Genomic DNA, 23,055 nt, shown 5'->3' on the forward strand with positions numbered 1-23,055 from the left:
AAAATTCCTTAAAAAATCTCATAAATATTGGACAAGGAATATAACATATAAAAACAGTTAAGAAATAAATTAATTCCATATGATATTTTTGAAAATTTTTCCTTCTTTTTGATGACTGATTTGTTTCAAAAATCATTTGAAAAATCGCCTAAAATAGGACAAGGAACGTAACATAAAAAGTTTTTAAAAACATATCAATTATTGCACAAAACTTTTTTGAGTTTTATTCAATGGTTGACGACTGTTTTCTTTTAAAAAAAATCATTATAAAAATCACATAGAAAAGTAAATATAATGAAACTGAAAATTGCTTAAAGAATATTTCAATTTAAATACAATATCTTTAAAATTTTTGCCTCTTTTTTTTGATAGATTTTTGTTTTAAAAAATCATGTCAAAAATTGCATAGTAAAATGCCAATGAATGTATCATAAAAAGTTTTTTTTAAAGAGTTTTTCTTCTTTTTATGACAGATTTTTGTTTCATATATCATTTTAAAAATCGTTTAAAAATAGGACAATGAATTTGAAATAAACATCTGTTTAAATAATTATTTACTTTGAATTCAATATTTTTGGAAGTTTTTCAATCCTTTTGATGACTGATTTTTATTTCAGAAATAATTTTTAAAAATGGCCTCGAAATATGACAATGAATGTACCATATAAAGTTAAAAAAAAAAATATTCCAGTTTTTGCGCAATATCTTTTACTTTGTTCCTCTTTTTGTTGGCTGGCCTTTGTAGTAAAAAATCATTACAAAAATCGCCTTAAAAATTAAAGACAAAATTAAACTGAAAAAGTTTAATAGATATTTCAACTTGAATACAAAATTTTGTGGGTTTGTTACAACCCTCGGGGTTGTTATGCAAGTTCTTGAATTATAAAGATGTTGTCAGTAATAAATGTAACTCGGTGCTAAAGGTCAGTGAAACAAACACCCAAGAAAACTTAACAATATTTAATGCCTAACAAATACAAAATTTAAATTAACCTTGTTGGATGTAACAAATACCACAATAACTTAACTACAAGGAAGGACAAATACCAGTCCTTAGAATGACACTGTATTACCTAAAACTAAGAAGCTAAACACTATCAAATAAAGAAAAAATAACAATTATTAATAGATAACTTATTTGGATCCAACAATTTTGCTGGCCAGACCAAAAAGTACCTTAATGCTAAGTCAAAGGAAGAAGGAAGGCAGAGTAAGTAAAACAAGAAAATAATTATTATCCCTACCTAAAACCACAAAGCTAAATGCGCGAAATCTTTTCCTAGAAGAACACACACTCACACACACACACACACACATACACACACACACACACACACACACACACACACATATATATTATATAATATATATTATATATATTAATTATAATATATAATATCATACATTATTATATATATATATATATATAATATATAATTATAATATATAATATAATATATATATTATATAACCCATTACATAGTTTTTCTCACATGAGTGAAGGCATCCAAAGAGAAACAATATCAGGGCCTTGATTCAAACTCCGAATCAGCAAACAGAGCGATCCTGAACGAAAATCAGTGATATTTTAGTCCTACCTGACGTCTGCCTACCTACAGGCCATCTCACGAGCTAGCAAGCTCCCAAGTCCACAGCAGCTTGATGGAGACGTAGAAGCGGCAGGCAAATTCCCGTCAGTGCCGGGAGAAAGCGACGGCACCATTCCCTGAGAATACCTCCTCGTCAGGGAAAGGCAGGAATGGCTCAAGTCGCAGGTGACAGGAGCACCTGTCTCGTATCGAAGTACCCATGCCGCAGGTCGAGGCAGGAGACACTCGAGTCGCAGGTGACTAGAGAACCTGGAGACAATAGACCAAGGTGAGGGTTCAAAGCGTAATTCAAAATTCGTTGTCCAAATAAACAGCCAAATAATTGTCATCCAATGTCCAAATCGGTATGCTGCCCAAGGGTTAATATCAGGGGAGTGCTCTAACCTGAACTGAACTCTGTCCGAGCACCAGCGTCCAGACATCACCAAGATGCGTTTATAAACACTCGTAAGAAAAAAAAAAAAAAAAAAAAAATCGTTAAAACGATAGTTCGATAATATAAATAAACGGGGAGGGGGTGCCTAACCACACTGAGTAATGTTAAATTAAGCAATTTACGTTAAGCCCTTGAAATGACCAGACAACGGCCACTTAAACTTCAAAAATAATATAAACAAATACTCAGACAAAACAAAGGCTATTCTGCCACAAAATGATTCTTAAAAAGTAGTTATTAAACCCAGCAAAACAAGGCTGATCTAAATTCACAAAAGGCAAATAAAAATAATCTAAGCTTTTCTGATAGGGTTGTTATTCTTTCAAAGAGTGATTTTTGTTTCAAAAATAATTTAAAAAACCACGTAAGTGTAGGTCAATGAATATAATATAAAAAGTTCAACAAAATATTTCAATTTTGGTACACAAGTTTTGAGTTTTTTTTATCTTTCTGATGACAGATTTTTTTGTCAAAAATCATTAAAAAATCACTTAAAACAGAAAAAAAAAGAAACAGAAAAAACTTTAAAGAAATATAATGTTAAATATAACATTTATGGTAGTTTTGCCCTCGTTTTAATACTGACTTCTGTTTCCAAAATCATTTCGGAAATAGCCCAAATCAGGACAATGAATATAACAAAAGAAAGTTTCAAAAATAATTTAAATTGAACTAAATATTTTTGGGAGTTTTTCCTCTTTTTAATAACTAATTTCTATTTTATAACCATCTACAAACTCGCTTGCAAATAAAAGTTTATAAAATGTTTCAATTTTTTTTACAATATTTTTGGTTTCAAAACTCAGTATAGAAATCGCCTAAAAAGGGAAAACGATTAAAAAGAAAAAAAAGCTTTAAAAATGTTTGATTTTAAATAAAATATTTTTGGGTTTTTTGTCATCTTTTCCATGGGTGAGATTTGCTTCAAAATTCATTTTAAAAAACTGCGTGAAAATAGGAAGGTGAATGTAACAAAGTTTTAAAAAATTTCAATTTTAGGGCTAAAGTTTTGAGTTTTTTTTATCTTTTTACTTATATCATTTTTATTTTTATTATTGTTATTCGTATACTTATTACTTTTAATTCTATTCTATTATTTTCATTTATATTATTTTATGTTGATTTTTATTATTTATATTTATTATTCTTATTTTCAAAATTATCATTTTTATTATTATTATTTTATTTATTTTTTATATCTTTTATTATTATTGTTTGTATTAATTGTATTTCAATTTTTATTTTGTAGTTTTATATTATTATTTTTATTTCAATTCTATTATAATAATTTCATTATTATTATTTTATGTATATTACTTTTTATTTTATTCTTATCATTATTATGTTATCATTTTCATTTTATTATATTTATTTCATTATTTCTAGTTTTCATTATTTTTTATTGCTATCATATTATTTCTTGTTTAAAGTTATTATACATTTTTATTTTTTATTAATTTATTTTATTTTTATTCACTTATTTTTATTTTTAATCTATAGTTTCATTAATATTATCTTTTATTTTATTTTTCTTTTCAATTTATTTTTATTTTTATTTTTATTAATAGTTTGATTACAATTTTTATTTTCATTGATTTTATTTTTGTTATGTATTATTATTAATTAGATTAATTTTATTTTTATTTATATTATTATTTTCATATTTACTTTTATTTTATTAATGATATTTTATTACTGTTATTTTTATTTTTATTATTCTCATTTTTATTTTACTATTTTCAAAATTATCAATATTATTTCATTACTTTTATTTTTATTGCTTTTATATTTATTTATATATTATTATCTTAATTTCATTATTTCTATTTCGAAATTGTATTATTATTTTTTATTAATTTTATTATTTGTATTTTTATTGTTTATATTTTTATTTTTGTTATCTTTATTCTATAATTATTAGTTTTATTCTTTATTATTTTTATTACTTTCATTTTTATTTTTATTGTTTTTAGGTTATTATTTATTTTTATTGTTTTTAGGTTATTATTTATCTCCGAAAAACGCCCAAATCGCATCACCTTGTTCAGAGCCTGACGGATCAGGCAAAATGGAGGAAATGCTTATACGTCCAGGTTGTCCCATGGGTGTTGTAGAGCATCTTTTGTTACTGCTTCTGCGTCCAGGACTACTGAATAATATACTTCCAACTTTTTGTTGTACCTGGTTGAGAACAGGTCTATGATTGGCCTTTCCCACAAGATGAACATTCTGTCTACCACTTCCTCATGTAAGGACCACTCTGTTCCTAGAATCTGGTCCCTGTAGCTCAATTTGTCGGCTACTACATTTATTTTCCCTGATGTCTACTAAATTCCCTACCACTCACTGATGAAGTTGAACTGTCATCAGGTGTAACTGACGAGATACCAGGCCTCCTTGCTTGTTTACATAGGCTACTAATGTGGTGTTGTCTGACATCAATACCACTGATTGTTCTTTCACTCTCTCCCGGAATTCCTGTAGTGCTAGAAAGGCTGCTTTTAACTCTATCAAGTTTACATGGAGTTCCCTGTCCCTGTGATTCCACTTCCTTGAAATCATCAGTTCCTCCATGTGCGCACCCCAACCTTCGAGCGACGTATCCAAGAGCAGCAGGAGATCCGGAGAGGGTTGCTGAAGGGGAACTCCCACTGTCAGATTGCTGTCCTTCAACCACCACAGTAGGTCTTTCGTCACCTCTGTTGACAAGGGAATGTGCTCGTATGGGTGATCTACAGTTGGTGACCAAAACTCCTTCATCCTCCATTGTAAGGACCGAAGATATAGTCTCCCGTGTGGCACCAGCTTCTCCAAAGAACTTAGGATTCCCAGGAATACTTGCAGCTGTTTTTCTGGTTGTGTTTGTTTTCCTAGAAAGGCATTCACTATTTGTTTGCATTTCTCTGCCCTCTGGTCTGAAGGGAAATCGTTGGCCTTTACTGGGTCTATAATCATACCCAGATACACCAGCCTCTGACTGGGATCCAAACTCGACTTCTCCTGATTTATCACAATGCCTAGGCTGTGATCAAAACTGTAGAAGGATATCCCTATCCCGAAGTAATTTTTCTCGAGACTTGGCTATCACCAGCCAGTCGTCCAGGTATCTTATTAACCTGATACCCTGAGTAACGTGCCCATGTCAACACGAGAGTGAATACCCTTGTAAATAGTTGGGGAGACATTGTTAATCCAAAGCACAGGACTCTGAATTGGAAAACCCTCCCTGCAAGACTAAAGCAGAGAAATTTCCTGGAAGATTAATGGATTGGGATCTGAAAGTATGTGTCCTTCAAGTCTATTGTCAGCATAAAATCCTTGTCCCTGATTGCTGCTAGAACTGTCCTTGGAGTCTCCATTTTGAATTTGGCTTTCCTTATGAACAGATTCAATGTTGACAGATCTATAACTGTCCTCCAATCTCCATTGGCCTTGAGGACAAGGAAAATATGGCTGTAAACACCCTTGAAGGAAGTGTTAAGTCAAATAGAATCACATATCCGAATCTGAGTACTTCCACCACCTACTGCTCAGGTCCAAATTTCTGCCACACAAAAATTTTTGCCAGGCATCCCCCCACTGGTGTGACCAAGTGGGGAGAGGCGCCCATCCTATCATCTGAAACCTCTCCCTCTGCCCCAATACCCCTTCCTCTATTGGGCCTATTGTGAAAGGGCCTATGAGCTAACTTCTTTGGAGAAGTGGGTCTTGCTGATCTTGGGGAGTGATTATGTCTCCCTGGTCTCTTTTGAGGTATTTGTTTGAGGTATTTGTTGGTGTTGTCTTACCTCACTAGAATCAGCATGGCTTCCAGATGCTTTATTAACTACCTGTTGGACTAATCTGTCATTAGTATCCATTTTTCTTCTATCAATAGCAGCTTCTAGTATACCTTTTACCAACAGCAATTGCGACTCTAAGATATCCCTATTTCGAATTGCTAATAGGGAAACCAAATCTATAGTACGGCTTAATCTAGCCAGTGCTGCATCTCTCATCATTAGGATATTAGCTCATACATTGGCACTTAAATTTGTCAAGTACGAAATTGTTTTTGAACCAGATTGAAGCAATCTGGTAAACATTGCCTCATCCACTAATCTCCTTGTTGATTCTGAGGATGTAATTTTAGCTACTGCCATTGACTAAAGGTCTAACCAAGAAGCAGTCTCAAAGACAAAAGAAGCCGTTTCATATGTCTCAGTAATTGCAGGGGAATGAACTTGAATTATCTATTTGATCTTAAAGAATTGTCCCTTTCACAAATCTGTGCATTAACATGATGTAACACAGACTTTGCATGACTTGAGCATAGTAATTCATACGACACCTTAGTATCCTTTTTTAGTTCCAATAGCACGTCAATTCCTGTAGGATCTATACTGGTAGGTGTTTCAGACCTCCTCGAGAGATTATTGAATTGATGAATCAAGTCAATCACCTCCGCATACGAAGCCAGAAATTCCTGATTCTCCACTTCCTCTGATTTCCAAAGCATTCTGCTCGACCGCAGGAAAAGTTAGTTCACTCCTATCCTCTTGACAAAAGTTCATGTGCGTCATGGACGTCCGACCATGCGACCACAGCATCTTTGATCTCTGATAGCCATTGTTGGCTCAATCTTGAATAGCCACCAGGAGAACATGACCGCCTAAATGCTTCTATGCTAGCGGATCAAGAGCAAGAACCCCATTTATTCCTCCAAGATGACAGCTCTTGTGAAGCAGAAATAACATCCTCTCTATTTCTATCAATATTATCCACGGCCGTTGAGCTATCATTCCCCACGGCCATCAGGGAAGTTGACCTTGATCTTCTGGTGTTGAGGCAAACAGCTCCTTCCATCGGTGTATCCAGAGGGGTTACCAACTCACTATTATTTGACCTTTTAATGGGAGCTTTTTCATCCTATCTTCTTATTTTAAAAGGTCTTACAGGAGAAACTGGCATATGTTCTCCGTTCTTTGCCGATTGATGTCCACTCACTGTTGATTTCCCCAACGGCAGTGATGTATCTATTAATGGTTTTGTCCTCCCCATTAGCATCGTCATCTCAGCTGCCATTCCAGTGGCCGTCAACCCTTTCGTCCGTGCAGATGCATGTAAATGACGACGGTCAGTGTTGTCACCTTTACCAGCCTCTGCCTTCTTCATTTTGTTGTTGACTGGGATGTGACAGTCCTGGCTCGAAGATGAAGATGAATTTAATATTCTCCTCTTGGAACGAGGATCAGTCATAAAGTCCCTTACCGTCCAACTATGACTGGTGCATGTGGTGACGTCATTGAGCTTTGTGATGATATCAAGCTAGAAGAAGACGGTTCACATCTTTTCTTTTTGTCTTTCTTATCTATTTTGTCCTCTAAAGCTTGCAATTTCTTCATAACTGTGTGTACTACCAAGCCTGAAAGCATATTCATCTCCAGAGGAAATGAGGTTGTGAGAGAGGCAGTAGTGGCAGCCATTCAGTTTGTGACGTCACTGACGGCGTTGGTTGTGACGTCACCACGTTTCATGGGAGACGCTGAGCAGCTACTGCTAGTATCCCTGCGTGTGCTGCAAAACTGCTCCCAAAATTCTGCATTGCTGGAAACATTGGCGTTGTTGCCCTTGCTGTAGTGTTAGTCCCCATAAATTGAAGACCAGGTGGATGCAGGACACTCATAGTCGAAGGACCCGGAGGGAAGCATGACGTCATATAGTGTAATAGGAACTCTTCCAAGGTTGGTATGCCTGATAGGCCTAACGCCGACCACATTCTTTCCATCCTCTGCGCATCGGGGGCTGAAATCTTGGACAAAGATGGAGATACTCCCCCTCTTCCTGCAGGAAATGATGGAGCGTAATTATGTACAAAATTACCCAAATCCCCTCCTGGTGTGTCCAATAACGAATTGTTAGAAGAAGCTGAAGGAGTATGGGAAACATCAAAACCAGGTGACGAAACATATGGAGCATTCTAATGTATAGCCAATACAAAAGAAGCTGAAGACGCTCGGTCATCCAAAGATGGCGGTGTCTCCTTTCTTTTGTACTGACCTTTCTCATAAAACTTCATCCATTGTTCCACCGACCAACCGCAGCAAACTGAACAAGGATTGGTAATAATACATACGTTTTCTCTGCACCTACTACAAATTGGGTGAAGATCTGTAGACACCGATGTTAGGAATCTTGAACAAGGAAATCCATTCACTCCAGAGCATTTCCTTTATCTCTTGTGAGATCCAGAAGAAAGTTCCGTTGGTGAAGCAAAATTCTCCATATTTCACAACTTACACACACTTAGCCAATCACACCCACACTGAGATCACCCAGAGAAAGAAAAATGGAAAATTATGAAAATAAATGGGTAAACTAAACTGGCTTTAAAAAGATAGATAGTAATCACATCCTCTTGTAAAGGTGGTAGGAAAGTAACTGATAGGTCACGGGACGCCCAGGGAATTCTGGGAACTACAATGCCCAGTGACCAGATACAGTTGCCAATAGCTCCTGGATCACTCACGTTTTTTTTATTAATTCTACCAGTTTTCCAGCTAGGCACTAGTATTATGCAATTGTTTAATACCAAAGGTTTGTTTCGTTTATGAACAACTACAGAATTTAAGCATCACAGATTCTTGGATATGTGCATTCCCAGTTACTCAGTGGTGCCCTAAAAAATTCTCTTTTGTTGATAAAATATCTACATTTGTGCTTCTTAAGGAATATAGTAATGAGTTAAGATTCTAATGCATATTATAGTGAAGTTCCAGCTAGTATGTAGTCTGTGGGTATAGATGAGGCAGAGCTTGAAGCAGAATTAAAAGCATGCAACAGCTATGAACATAAACTGGCTGATAAATTAGATGACTTAGTTACTACACTGATGAAGAGTATGGTAGCTACTACCCTTTAAATCCCAGAGTAAAAAAGAAAATTCTAATAGGCTTCTCACTCAATTTAAGAAACTATTGATATAATCATGCTGAATATGATAAGATTTTACAATTAGAGCAAAAAATAAGTGGTAAGGTTTTAGCGTAGGGAAAGTCTTTAAGATATCAAACATATCCTATTTTGAAACTAAAGCTTTATTGATGTATGTTCACACTTTCCTGCTGTGGAAGCATCCAGGGCAGGTGGACTGAAAGAAGTTGATGGTCTGCTAAAACTTCCTTGCTGTAGAAGCTTCCAGGGCAAGTGGACTGAAAGCAGTTGGGGGGCTGCTGGAACTTCTCTACTATGGAAGCTTCAAGGGCAGGTGGACTGAAAGCAGTTGCAGGGCTGCTGGAACTTCCCTGCTGTGAAAGCTTCCAGGACTGGTAGACTGAAAGCAGTTGGGGGGCTGCAGGAACTTCCCTGCCTTGGAAGCTTCCAGGGCAGGTGGATTGGAAGCAGTTAGGTGCTTCTGGAACTTCCTTGCTGTGGAACCTTACCGGGCAGGTGGACTGAAAGCAGTTGGGGGGCTACTGGAACTTCCCTACTGTGGAAGCTTCCAGGGCAGGTGGACTGAAAGCAGTTGGGGGTTGATGGAACTTCCCTGCTATGGAAGCACTCAGGGCAGGTAGACTGAAAGCAGTTGGGCTACTGGAACATCTCTGCTGTGGAATCTTAGAGGGCAGGAGGACTAAAAGCAGTTGGGGTCTGCTGGAACTTCCCTGCTGTGGAAGCATCCAAGTTTGGTGGACTAAAGGCAGTTGGGGGACCACTGGAACTTCCCTACTGAGGAAGCTTTCAGGGCAGGTGGACTGAAAGCAGTTGGGGGTCTGCTGGAACTTCCCTGCAGTGGAAGCTTCCAGGGCAGGTGGACTGAAAGCAGTTGGGGCCCTGCTGGAACTTCCCTGCAGTGGGAGCTTCCAGGGAAGGTGGACTGAATGTAGTTGGGGGGTTGTTGGAACTTCCTACTGTGGAAGCTTCCAGGGCAGGTGGACTAAAACCAGTTGGGGGACTGCTGGAACTCCCCTGCAGTGGAAGCTTCCAGGCCAGGTGGACTGAAAGCAGTTGGGGGACTGCTGGAACTTCCCTAATGTGGAAGCTTCCAGGGCAGTGGACTGAAAGCAGTTAGGGGACTGCTGGATCTTCCCTGCTGTGGAAGCTTCCAGGGCAGTGGACTGGAAGCAGTTAGGGGACTGCTGGAACTCCCCTGCTGTGGAAGCTTCCAGGGCAGGTGGACTGAAAGCAGTTGGGTGGCTGCTGGAACTCCCCTGCTGTGGAAGCTTTCAGGGCAGGTGGACTGAAAGCAGTTGGGGGGCTGCTGGAACTCCCCTACTGTGGAAGCTTCCAGGGCAGGTGGACTGAAAGCAGTTGGGAGCTGCTGGAAACTCCCCCTGCTGTGGAAGCTTCCAGGGCAGGTTGTGGACTGAAAGCAGTTGGGTAGCTGCTGGAACTCCCCTGCTGGAAGCTTCCAGGGCAGGTGACTGAAAGCAGTTGGGGACTGCAAGTGGAATCTGCAATGAACTGCTGGCTGTGGAAGCTCCAGGGCAGGAGGACTGAAAGCAATTAGTGGGGGGATGCTGGAACTCCCATGCTGTGGAAGCTTCCAGGGCAGGTGGACTGAAAGCAGTTGGGGAGCTGCTGGAACTCCCCTGCTGTGGAAGCTTCCAGGGCAGGTGGACTGAAAGAAGTTTGGGGGGATGCTGAGGAACTCCCCTGCTGTGGAAGCTTCAGGGCAGGTGCGGACAGAAAGCAGTTGGGGGGCTGCTGGAACTCCCCTGCTGTGGAAGCTTCCAGGGCAGGTGGACTGAAAGCAGTTGGGGGGCTGCTGGAACTCCCCTACTGTGGAAGCTTCCAGGGCAGGTGGACTGAAAGCAGTTGGGGAGCTGCTGGAACTCCCCTGCTGTGGAAGCTTCCAGGGCAGGTGGACTGAAAGCAGTTGGGGGCTGCTGGAACTCCCCTGCCTGTGGAAGCTTCCAGGTGGGTAGGTGGACTGAAAGCAGTTGGGGAGCTGCTGGAACTCCCTTGCTGTGGAAGCTTCCAGGGCAGGTGGACTGAAGCATTGGGGAGCTGCTGGAATCCCCTGTGTGGAAGCTTCCATTGCAGGAGGACTGAAAGCGTTGGGGGGATGCTGGGGAACTCCCATGCTGTGGAAGCTTCCCAGGGCAGGGATTGGACTGAAAGCAGTTGGGAGCTGCTGGAACTCCCCAGCTGTGGAAGCTTCTAGGCAGGTGGACTGAAAGAAGTTGGGGGGCTGCAGGAACTCCCCTGCTGTGGAAGCTTCCAGGGCAGGTGGACTGAAAGCAGTTGGGGGGCTGCTGGAACTCCCCTGCTGTGGAAGCTTCCAGGGCAGGTGGACTGAAAGCAGTTGGGGGGCTGCTGGAACTCCCCTGCTGTGGAAGCTTCCAGGGCAGGTGGACTGAAAGCAGTTGGGGAGCTGCTGGAACTCCCCTGCTGTGGAAGCTTCTAGGGCAGGTGGACTGAAAGCAGTTGGGGGGCTGCTGGAACTCCCCTGCTGTGGAAGCTTCTAGGGCAGGTGGATGAAGCAGTTGGGGAGCTGCTGGAATCCCCTGCTGTGGAAGCTTCTAGGGGCAGGTGGAAATGAAAGCAGTTTGGGGGGCTGCTGGAACTCCCCTGCTGTGGAACTTCTAGGGCAGGTGGACTGAAAGCAAGGTTTTGGGGAGCTGCTGGAACTCCCCTGCTGTGGAAGCTTCCAGGGCAGGTGGACTGAAAGCAGTTGGGGAGCTGCTGGAACTCCCCTGCTGTGGAAGCTTCCAGGGCAGGTGGACTGAAAGCAGTTGCCGTGGGGTTTACTGCTGGAACTTCCCCTGCTGTGGAAGCTTCTAGGGCAGGTGGAGAAAGCGTGGGGAGCAGCTGGAACTCCCCTGCTGTGAAAGCTTCCAGGCAGGTGGGACTGAAAGCAGTTGGGGGGCTGCTGGAACTCCCCTGCTGTGGAAGCTTCTAGGGCAGGTGGACAGAAAGCAGTTGGGGAGCTGCTGGAACTCCCCTGCTGTGGAAGCTTCTAGGGCAGGTGGACAGAAAGCAGTTGGGGAGCTGCTGGAACTCCCCTGCTGTGGAAGCTTCTAGGGCAGGTGGACTGAAAGCAGTTGGGGAGCTGCTGGAACTCCCCTGCTGTGGAAGCTTCCAGGGCAGGTGGACTGAAAGCAGTTGGGGAGCTGCTGGAACTCCCCTGCTGTGGAAGCTTCTAGGGCAGGTGGACTGAAAGCAGTTGGGGGGCTGCTGGAACTCCCCTGCTGTGGAAGCTTCTAGGGCAGGTGGACTGAAAGCAGTTGGGGAGCTGCTGGAACTCCCCTGCTGTGGAAGCTTCTAGGGCAGGTGGACTGAAAGCAGTTGGGGAGCTGCTGGAACTCCCCTGCTGTGGAAGCTTCTAGGAGGGCAGGTGGGACAGAAAGCAGTTGGGGAGCTGCTGGAACGCCCCGGCTGTTTGAAGCTTCTAGGGCAGGTGGACTGAAGCAGTTGGGGAGCTTGCTGGAACTCCCCTGCTGTGGAAGCTTCCAGGGCAGGTGGACTGAAAGCAGATGGGGGGCTGCTGGAACTCCCCTGCTGTGGAAGCTTCTAGGGCAGGTGGACAGAAAGCAGTTGGGGAGCTGCTGGAACTCCCCTGCTGTGGAAGCTTCTAGGGCAGGTGGACTGAAAGCAGTTGGGGGGCTGCTGGAACTCCCCTGCTGTGGAAGCTTCCAGGGCAGGTGGACTGAAAGCAGTTGGGGGGCTGCTGGAACTCCCCTGCTGTGGAAGCTTCTAGGGCAGGTGGACTGAAAGCAGTTGGGGAGCTGCTGGAACTCCCCTGCTGTGGAAGCTTCTAGGGCAGGTGGACAGAAAGCAGTTGGGGAACTGCTGGAAATCCCCTATTGTGGAAGATTCTAGGGCAGGTGGACTGAAAGCAGTTGGGGAGCTGCTGGAAACTCCCCTGCTGTGAAGCTTCTAGGGCAGGTGGACAGAAAGCAGTTGGGGAGCTGCTGGAACTCCCCTGCTGTGGAAGCTTCTTGGGCAGGTGGACTGAAAGCAGTTGGGGGGCTGCTGGAACTTCCCTGCTGTGGAAGCTTCCAGGGCAGGTGGACTGAAAGCAGTTGGGGGCTGCTGGAACTCCCCTGCTGTGGAAGCTTCCAGGGCAGGTGGACTGAAAGCAGCTGGCGGGCTGCTGGAACTCCTCTGCTGTGGGGAAGCTTCCAGGGTAGGTGGTACTGAAGCAGATGGGGGGCTGCTGGTACTCCCCTGCTATGGAATGCTTTTAGGGCAGGTGGGACTGAAAAGCGTTGGGGACTGTCTGGACTTTCCCCTGGGCGGTGTGGGGAAAGCTTCTAGTGCCAGGTGGAACTGAACCGCAAGTTGTGGAGGCTGGCTGAAACTTCTGCTAAGTGAAGCCTTCTAGGGCATGGTGGAACCAGGGAGGCAAAGTTTGGGGAGGGCTGCTTGATCTTCCCCTGGGCTGTTGGGGAAGCTTCAAGGGAAAGGTTGACTGAAAGCATTTGGGGGGCTGCTGAACTTCCCCCTTCTGTGGAAGCTTCTAGGGCATGGTGGACTTGAAAAGCAGTTGGGGAGCTGCTGGACTCCCCTGGCCCCTGTGGGAAGCTTCTAGGGCAGGTGGGACAAAGGGGGAAAGCCCAATGGGGAGCTGCTTGGGGGACTCCCCTTCCCGTGTTGAGGCTCCAGGCCAGGACTGAAAGCAGTTGCTTCTGGAACTCCCCTGGCTGTTGGAAGGCTTCTAAGGGCAAGGTGGAATGCCTAAAAAGGGCAGTTGGGGAGCTGGCTGGAACTCCCCTTCTGTGGAAGTCTTTCTAAAGGGCAGGTGGACAGAAAGCAGTTGGGGGAGCTTGCTGGAACTCCCTGATGTGGACGCTTCTGAGGCAAGGTGGCTGTAAGCCCCTTGGGGAGGCTTGCTGGAACTCCCCTGCTGTGGAAGCTTCTTTTAGGGCAGGTGGACGAAAGCAGGTTGGGGAGCTGCTGGAACTCCCCTGTCGTGGAAAGCTCCAGGGAAGGTGGACTTTGAAAGGGGCAGTTGGTGGCTGCTGGACAAACTCCCCCTGCTGTGGAAGCTTCCAGGCCAGGTGATGAAAGGGCAGTTGGAGCTGGCTGGACCTCCCCTGTTTGGACGATTTTAAGGCAGGTTGGAGGACCGAAAGGGGCAGTTGGGACTGGCTGGGAACTCCCCCTGCTGTGGAGGCTTCCACCAAGGGCAGGTGGATTAGAAAGCAGGTTGGGTGATCTGGGCTGGAACTCCCCTGCGGTGGAAGCTTCTAAAAGGTGCCAGGTTGGACGGGAAAAGCAGTTCGGAGCTTCTGGAACTCCCCTGCTGTGGAAGCTTCCAGGGCATGGTGGTCACTGGAAAGGAGTTTGGGGGGCCTGCTGGAAACTCCCTTCCCCTGCCTGTGGGAAGCTTCTAGGGCAGGTGGACAGAAAGGCAGTTTGGGTAGCTGCTGGTCCCCCTGCTGTGGAAGCTTCCAGGGTAGGTGGACTGAAAGCAGGTTTGGGAGCTGCTGGAACCCCTCCCCTGCTGGGGTGAATCCCCTTCTTAGGGCAAGGTGGACAGAAAGCAGATGGGGGGCTGGCTGGAAACTTTACTTTTTGGTGAAGGGGGGCTCCCAAAGCAAGGTGACTAAGCGGAAATGGGGGGCTCTTGAACTCTCCCCGTGTGGAAAGCTTCCAGGCAGGTGGACTGAACAGTTGGGGAGCTGCTGGAACTCCCGCTGTGGAAGCGTCTAGGGCGGTGTACGAAAGCAGATTGGGGCTGCTGGAACTCCCCTGTTGTGGAAGCTTCCAGGGCAGTGGACCAGAAAGCAGATGGGGGGCTGCTGACTCTCTGTTTTGGAAGCTTCCAGGGCAGGTGGGACTGAAAGCAGAATTGGGGGGCTGCTGGAACTCCCCTGCTGTGGAAGCTTCTAAGGGCAGGTGGACCTGGAAAGCAGGTGGGGGCTGCTGGAATCCCCTGTTGTAGGAAGCTTCCAGGACAGGTGGACTGAAAGCAGTTGGGGGGCTGCTGGAACTCCCCTGCTGTGGAAGCTTCCAGGGCAGGTGGACAGAAAGCAGTTGGGGAGCTGCTGGAACTCCCCTGCTGTGGAAGCTTCCAGGGCAGGTGGACAGAAAGTAGTTGGGGAGCTGCTGGAACTCCCCTGCTGTGGAAGCTTCTAGGGCAGGTGGACACAAAGCAGTTGGGGAGCTGCTGGAACTCCCCTGCTGTGGAAGCTCCAGCGAGCGGTGGACAGAAGGCAGCATTGGGGAGCTGCTGGAAGGCTTCTAAGGGCGCCCCTGCTGTGGAAGCTTCTAGGGCAGGTGGACAGAAAGCAGTTGGGGAGCTGCTGGAACTCCCCTGCTGTGGAAGCTTCTAGGGCAGGTGGACAGAAAGCAGTTGGGGAGCTGCTGGAACTCCCCTGCTGTGGAAGCTTCCAGGGCAGGTGGACAGAAAGCAGTTGGGGAGCTGCTGGCACCCCCATGCTGTGGAAGCTTCTAGGGCAGGTGGACAGAAAGCTGGAACTCCCCTGTTGTGGAAGCTTCCAGGGCAGGTGGACTGAAAGCAGTTGGGGAGCTGTTGGAACTCCCCTGTTGTGGAAGCTTCCAGGGCAGGTGGACTGAAAGCAGTTGGGGAGCTGCTGGAACTCCCCTGTTGTGCCCCTGCTGTGGAAGCTTCCAGGGCAGGTGGACTGAATTAGCAGTTGGGGAGTGCTGGAATCTCCCCTGTGTGGAAGCTTCTTCTCCCTCAATTCCAGGGCAGGTGGACAGAAAGCAGTTGGGGAGCTGCTGGAACTCCCCTGCTGTGGAAGCTTCCAGGGCAGGTGGACTGAAAGCAGTTGGGGAGCTGCTGGAACTCCCCTGCTGTGGAAGCTTCCAGGGCAGGTGGACAGAAAGCAGTTGGGGAGCTGCTGGAACTCCCCTGCTGTGGAAGCTTCCAGGGCAGGTGGACAGAAAGCCGTTGGGGATTTGCTGAACTCCCCCTGCTGTGGAAGCTTTTCCAGAGCAGGGGGACTGAAAGCAGATGGGGGGCTGATGGAAATCCCTGCTGTGGAAGCTTCTAGGGCAGGTGGACTGAAAGCAGTTGGGGGGGGCTGCTGAACTCCCAACTGCTGTGGAAGCTTCAAGGGCAGGTGGACTGAAAAGCAGTGGGGAGCTGCTGGAACTCCCCCATGCGTGGAAGCTTCTAGGGCAGGTGGACTAAAAGCAGTTGGGGAGCTGCTGGAACTCCCCTGCTGTGGAAGCTTCTAGGGCAGGTGGACTGAAAGCAGTTGGGGAGCTGCTGGGGAGTCTGCTGGAACTCCCCTGCTGTGGAAGCTTCCAGGGCAGGTGGACTGAAAGCAGTTGGGGAGCTGCTGGAACTCCCCTGCTGTGGAAGCTTCTAGGGCAGGTGGACTGAAAGCAGTTGGGGAACTGCTGGAACTCCTGCTGTGGAAGCTTCTAGGGCAGGTGGACTGCAAGGAGTGGGGAGCTGCTGAACTCCCTGCTGTGGAAGCGTCTAGGGCAGGTGGACTGAAAGCAGTGGGGAGCTGCTGGAACTCCCCTGCTGTGGGAAGCAATTCAGGGCAGGTGGATCTGAAAGCAGTTGGGGAGCTGCTGGAACTCCCCTGCTGTGGAAGCTTCTAGGGCAGGTGGACTGAAAGCAGTTGGGGAGCTGCTGGAACTCCCCTGCTGTGGAAGCTTCTAGGGCAGGTGGACTGAAAGCAGTTGGGGGGCTGCTTTAACTTCTTTGCTGTGGAAGCTTCCAGGGCAGGTGAACTGAAAGCAGTTGGGGAGCTGCTGGAACTCCCCTGCTGTGGAAGCTTCTAGGGCAGGTGGACTGAAAGAAGTTTGGGAGCTGCTGGAACTCCCCTGCTGTGGAAGCTTCTAGGGCAGGTGGACAGAAAGCAGTTGGGGAGCTGCTGGAACTCCCCTGCTGTGGAAGCTTCTAGGGCAGGTGGACTGAAAGCAGTTGGGGAGCTGCTGGAACTTCCCTGCTGTGGAAGCTTCCAGGGCAGGTGGACTGAAAGCAGTTGGGGAGCTGCTGGAACTTCCCTGCTGTGGAACCTTCTAGGGCATGTGGACAGAAAGGAGTTGGGGGGATGCTGGAACTTCCTTGACTATGGATTGAAGATTGGGGACTCAGGAAGACGTGTTCTGGCTCAACAACAACAGGATCTGCACCCAAGGCTATTGAACTAGAAGTAGTATGGGGGCTGATGTGACTTCTCTGCTATGGAAGCTGGAAGCGACCAGGTCAGGTGGAAGCATCCAAGGTGGGTAGACTGAAAGCAGTACTTACCAGACTATGGATTGAGAACTGGGGACACAAGGGGACGAGTTCTGGCTGAACACCAGTGGCATTTGCCCCTAAGGCTATTTGACCGAAAGCAATTGGGAGGATGCTTTTATTTCTTTGCTGTTCAAGCGTCCATGGCATGTGGACTGACTATGGATTGAGGACTTGGGGACTAAGGGGACGAGTTCTGGCTCAACGCCACCGGGACCTGTGCCTAAGGCTATTGGACCAAGAGCAGTTGGGGGGTTGCTGGAACTTCATCGGTGTTGAAGCGTCCAGGGCATGTGGACTGAATGTAGCTGGGGATTCTGGAACTTCCCTGTTCTGGAAGCATCAGAGGCTGGTGGACTGAAAGCAGTTGGGGGGCTGCTGGAACTTCACTGACTACGGATTAAGAATTGGGGACTCAAGGGGACGAATTCTTGCTCACCATCACCGGGACCTACGCCCAAGACAATTGGACTGAAAGCAGTTGGGGGCTGCTGGAACTTCCTTAACTGTGGGTTGAGGAGTGGGGACTCAAGAGGATGCGTTCTGGCTCAACAACAACAGGACCTGCACCGACTTCTCCCGAGATTTCATTATCAACATTATAACAATAACAAGGCTTATTTATCACATAACAATAATATGATTTAACTATCAACAATATAACCTAAATAAACCCGAGATTTAATTATCAACATTATAACAATAACACGACTTTTTTTCATATAACAATAATAAGATTTAATTATCAACAATATAACCTAAATAAAAACCCCATATTTAATTATCAACATTATAACAATTGCGACTTTACCAAGTGTGAAAAAAGTTATAAACACGAAATATAACTAGAAGAATAAAGAGATAACAAGACAATAAGAACTTTAACCAGAACATAAAAAACTAAATAAAAAAGCGAAAGCATAAATAAAAAAATAAGTAAATATGAATAATGAGAAATTGCACACAGTAAAAAAGATAATAAGATATTCATAAAACACAACAATCATAATCGTAAGTAAATAAAAAAATAAGTAAATAGCAATAACCATAATAACAGAATGCAAACAATAAATAAGATATTAGGACAATATCTTAATTTAAAAACTTTTAACATAACAAAACTACATAAACCAAAAAACAAAAAATAAACCATGAATAAATAGAGAACTAAATCAATAAAAATAACCCTTCATTAACAAAACGAAAACAATAAAGTATTACCAAGTAAAACCATCAATAAGTCAAACCAAGTAAAACCATAAATAAGTGAAAAAGAATAAATGAAAACATATCTATATTAAGAAACCCAAAACAAACAAGGCGTGATTCGACCTACAGCTTACTCAGGATTGAGAACGGGAAGTGAAAGGAAATCGAGTAAATCACCAGGCACAGAAGAAGAGGAAGATAATTAGAAGTTTCATTTCTCTCTCTCGCTCTCTCTCTCGTTTCAGAGAGACAAAATGTTAACATTGCTCAGAAGGGAGTCATCACTTAAATCAAAGATAGGTGTAGTCATTATTTTCATTATCATAAATTAAAATTATTATCATTGTAGCAAAATGTCTCACTTATGTAAAGTTGACTTTATCATTATATTAATATAATGCTTCACTTACAGACACTAAATTGAATATATTAACATTATTATTAATTAATTATATTATTACATCAAAATGCCTCACTGATATGAAGAAAGATGGCTTTATCGTTATATAAAAATGCATCACTCACACAAACTAAGTTGAAAATATTATTATTATTATTATTATTATTATTATTATTATTATTATTATTATTATTATTATTATTATTATTATTATTACCAAAAAACACATCTCACTAACAACATCAATCAAAGGATATCATGAATGAATTAATTAATTCTATAATCACCATAAACAACTGAATAAAAATAAATTAAAAAAACACCACCCCGCACACGGCATTACAAAACATTCAAGAGGTCATTAACCACATCTATAACACCGTTCATAAATAAAACTGCAACCTACATTCAATTCGTTGCGGTGAAATGGCCAATATATTGATCACCATCATCAGCGTCCTATCTATCTGCATGTGTGTGTATGTATATGTTTACATACATACATACACACACATGTTATATACGTATATACACATATACGTATACATATATATACACAAATATAAACACATTTAAATGTAGTATAACGGAAAATTTGGAATGTGGTGAATATGCAAACAAAGGCAAAATCCACGAAGGAAACTGAAACAATGATGTAACAACTGTGAGGCCTTTCGACTCTCGTCCTTTACTAAGCATATTTATATATATATATATATATATATATATATATATATATATATATATATATATATATACACAGTATGATTAATTTTCTCTACACACATTTTTCCATTTTAACAGTATTGCTAACCAAAAGCTCTTGGGTGGGAAAACGGTTTATATTTCGGATGAAAATGGTATACGTAAATTAATTTTTACTCACAATTAACACCAATACACTTCTGAAATGGAAAAAATAAGAATTTGGAAATACTTACTATATTAGATTCACATCAACCATGCATCTGCTGTCTAGGCCAGTCCCTTACAATGCGCCTCATTGGCTGCTGATAAGCCAATTCAAGTATTCCCGCATTCCGCATTGGTACTCTATTCTACCGCATTTAGATAAAATCTTCCACACTTTATTTAGGTTTGTAATTGTTACTAATGCTTATTTTTCAGTGAATATAGAATTACTACCTCAGTAAGGCTGCAAAGCTGGTTCTGACCTTACCTCAGAGTAAAGCTGGTTCAGTGTTGTCAATAGGAACTTCACCTCTCAGAAAGCCAGTCTTAATATTGAATGGACACTAGAATCACTTATTATAACCTGTAAAATGAATGAGTTCGCTAATAAGGCTTTCTATGAGTAGGCTATAAACCAAAAGTGAATTACTTGTGAAAGGGAAGTCAGCAACATATACTATACCCGAGCACACACTGTTCAAAAATTATATCACTATCAAATTCTGCCCATAAAATAGGCTACATGCAATATGTACACCAGGCTATAAACAGCCATCTTATCATATGGATATAAATATGTATATTTCTTTAATTTTGGTGTATTTATTCATGAAATAATGCATCCATGTTCTTAGTAGATAGATAAAATGTAATATATTGAGAATTATTGGATGAATTTTATTAAAATAATGACATTCTGCCTTGGATTTATGAATCTCCTGCATATTTTGGTAAATCTCAAGCATCTTTTTAGTAATTGCCAGGAAAAGTTTCAGGTAGGGTTGACAGGTCTGCCCTTGGTTCTGCATTACATGAACTTACCTTAAGTTAGGCTTCTTCCACCATGAATTCTCCTCTGTTTAATTTCGTACACCTTATGAACATCCTTGACTTGAAGTGACGTCCCTTTCGCCATATTTACACACAATTAGCTATGGACCTTCGCCGTTCTTCCACTTCCGTGTCCAAGGATCGTGGAGCCCGAGACATAAAAGTCCATACGCATACAAATTCAAGGATCAGCTTAACTAAATATGAACATTCAGATGAAATATCATTGGAGAAACAATTTTTTTATTAAAAAGTTATATTTGCATAAATATTTTTGTGCATGCTTGACTGAATGCGCCTGGGACAATCAATAGGTGACGTCATTACTATGCAACCTTCCCCACAAGTGATTCGTGTTCCTTGGCTGCCTATAATATAAAGCCTGGGTTTGGTGATCAATCTCCTAAAGTCACAGGGCTTGGGCTCAACAAAAAACGAAAAGTCAGCTGATATCGACTCCATGACGACTTCCGCAATGAGCTGTTACAACATCATTGCGCAAGTTGAGATGAGAATAGGTATTGACTTAGTCTCACGCATAAGTCACCGATAATTTAGGCTACACCCACATTTAACAGTTTTTACAGGATGGCAAGTTCCGCGAAGGCATGATGATTTATTTGCGATTTAGTTACGTAATATTCCGACTAATGTAACAGGATTGTACTGAGTCGTGAACATGGATACCGCCATATTATATATTACGTGTTTCGAAATTTGAAACAAACAACCCCCCCCCCCCCCCCCACTCTAGCATAAACTAAAATTGATATGGACAAAAACAAATTAATTCAAAACAGGTATTTATTTAAGTTTCTCTCTGAGTGTTTAATATTTTGTGTGACCTCCATCTGCCTGTACCACAGCATGCATTCTTGAGGGGTATGATTTCAGCAAATTGCAAAAAAGCTGAGACTCAAACTCCATTTCCCTGAGCAATTCGGTCACCTCTCCTTGCAGGTCGTCGAGGCTTGGTATACCATCATAGTTCACTGTGTGCCCTTCAACAAGATCCTTTAACCCTAAAACGCCGAAGCAGTATTTCAGAAATCGTCTATCGTATGCCGGCGGGGTTCGGGAGTGAGCGCCGAAGCGGATTTTTTTTTTTTTTTTTTAATCACAGCATGCTTAGTTTTCAAGATTAAGAGTTCATTTCTGGCTCCTTGTTTTGTCATTGCCTGAAGTTTAGTATGCAACCATCAGAAATGAAAAAAATATCATTATCATATATAAATATTGGAATATATGACACTTAAAAAAAAAATTAATATATAATTGTATACAAATAGCGCTGTGAGCAAAACGGTTAAAGCTAACGAGTTAATTTTTTCTTTGTTGTATTGTACACTAAATTGCAATCATTTTGGATTATAACGCATTGTAAAACTATCAAAGCAACACAGAGAAAATATTATCACGAAATGATGCATGAATTAGTAACGCGCAGATGTAAAAAAATGATTTTTTCAAAAATTCACCATAAATCGAAATATTGTGCTAAAGACTTCCAATTTGTTTCAAAATGAAGGTAAATGATTGAATATTACTAGACTGTAAGACTTTTAGCTTACAATTACGTTTTCGACCATTTAGGTCGAGTCAAAGTTGACCGAACATCGATTTTTTTTATATTTATCGGGATTTATATAAAAATATATCGTAAATGATAAAAGCTACAACAATGAATTTTTTTTTTTTTTTTGTATTTTACATGAAATTGCGCACATTTTCATATATACAACTCTATATAACACCTAATATGAAACGGTGCAAATATTACGACAATGTGACGTAAGCATTTCGGAGATTTGCGGCGGAGATTCCGCGCGCGGAGGGAAGGGAAATGTTTTTTCAAAAATTCACCATAAATCGGAATATTGTGCTAGAGACTTCCAATTTGTTTCAAAATGAATATAAATGATTGAATATTACTAGACTGTAAGAGTTTATCAAAAAAAATTTTTTTTCAAAAATTCACCATTAATCGAAATACTGTGCTAGAGACTTCCAATTTGTTTCAAATGAAGGTAAATAATTTAATATTACTAGACTGTAAGAGTTTTAGCTTACAATTGCGTTTTTCGACCATTTCGGTCGAGTCAAAGTTGACCTAGCGTCGATTTTTTTCTATTTATCGTGATTTATATGCAAATATTTCAAGTGATAAAAGCTACGACCATGAATTATTTTTAGTTGTATTCTACATGAAATTGCGCACATTGTCATATATACAACTCTATATAACGGCTAATATGAAACGGTGCAAATGTTGCGACAATGTGATGTAAGCATTTCGGAGATTTGCGGCGGAGATTCCGCGGGCGGAGGGAAGGAAAATGTTTTTTCAAAAATTCACCATAAATCGAAATACTGTGCTAGAGACTTTCAATTTGTTTTAAAATAAAGGTAAATATTTGGATATTACTAACCTTTAAGGGTTTTTAGCTTACAACTGCGTATTTTGAACATTTCGGTCGAGTCAAATTTGACCGAACGTCGATTTTTT

General features: G+C 42.6%; 1 long non-coding RNA gene across 1 annotated transcript; it reads right to left on the reverse strand.

The window, feature by feature from the left end:
* Positions 1-1,532: 1,532 nt before the first annotated feature.
* LOC135220179 (uncharacterized) lies at positions 1,533-21,132 on the reverse strand. Its single transcript, XR_010315596.1, has 3 exons — positions 20,541-21,132; positions 19,987-20,082; positions 1,533-1,859 (listed from the first exon to the last, which is right to left on the reverse strand). It is a non-coding gene; the product is annotated as an uncharacterized LOC135220179 (long non-coding RNA).
* Between the last annotated feature and the right edge of the window lie 1,923 nt (positions 21,133-23,055).

This window comes from Macrobrachium nipponense, chromosome 1, assembly GCF_015104395.2.
Source record: "Macrobrachium nipponense isolate FS-2020 chromosome 1, ASM1510439v2, whole genome shotgun sequence".
NCBI lineage: Eukaryota > Metazoa > Arthropoda > Malacostraca > Decapoda > Palaemonidae > Macrobrachium > Macrobrachium nipponense.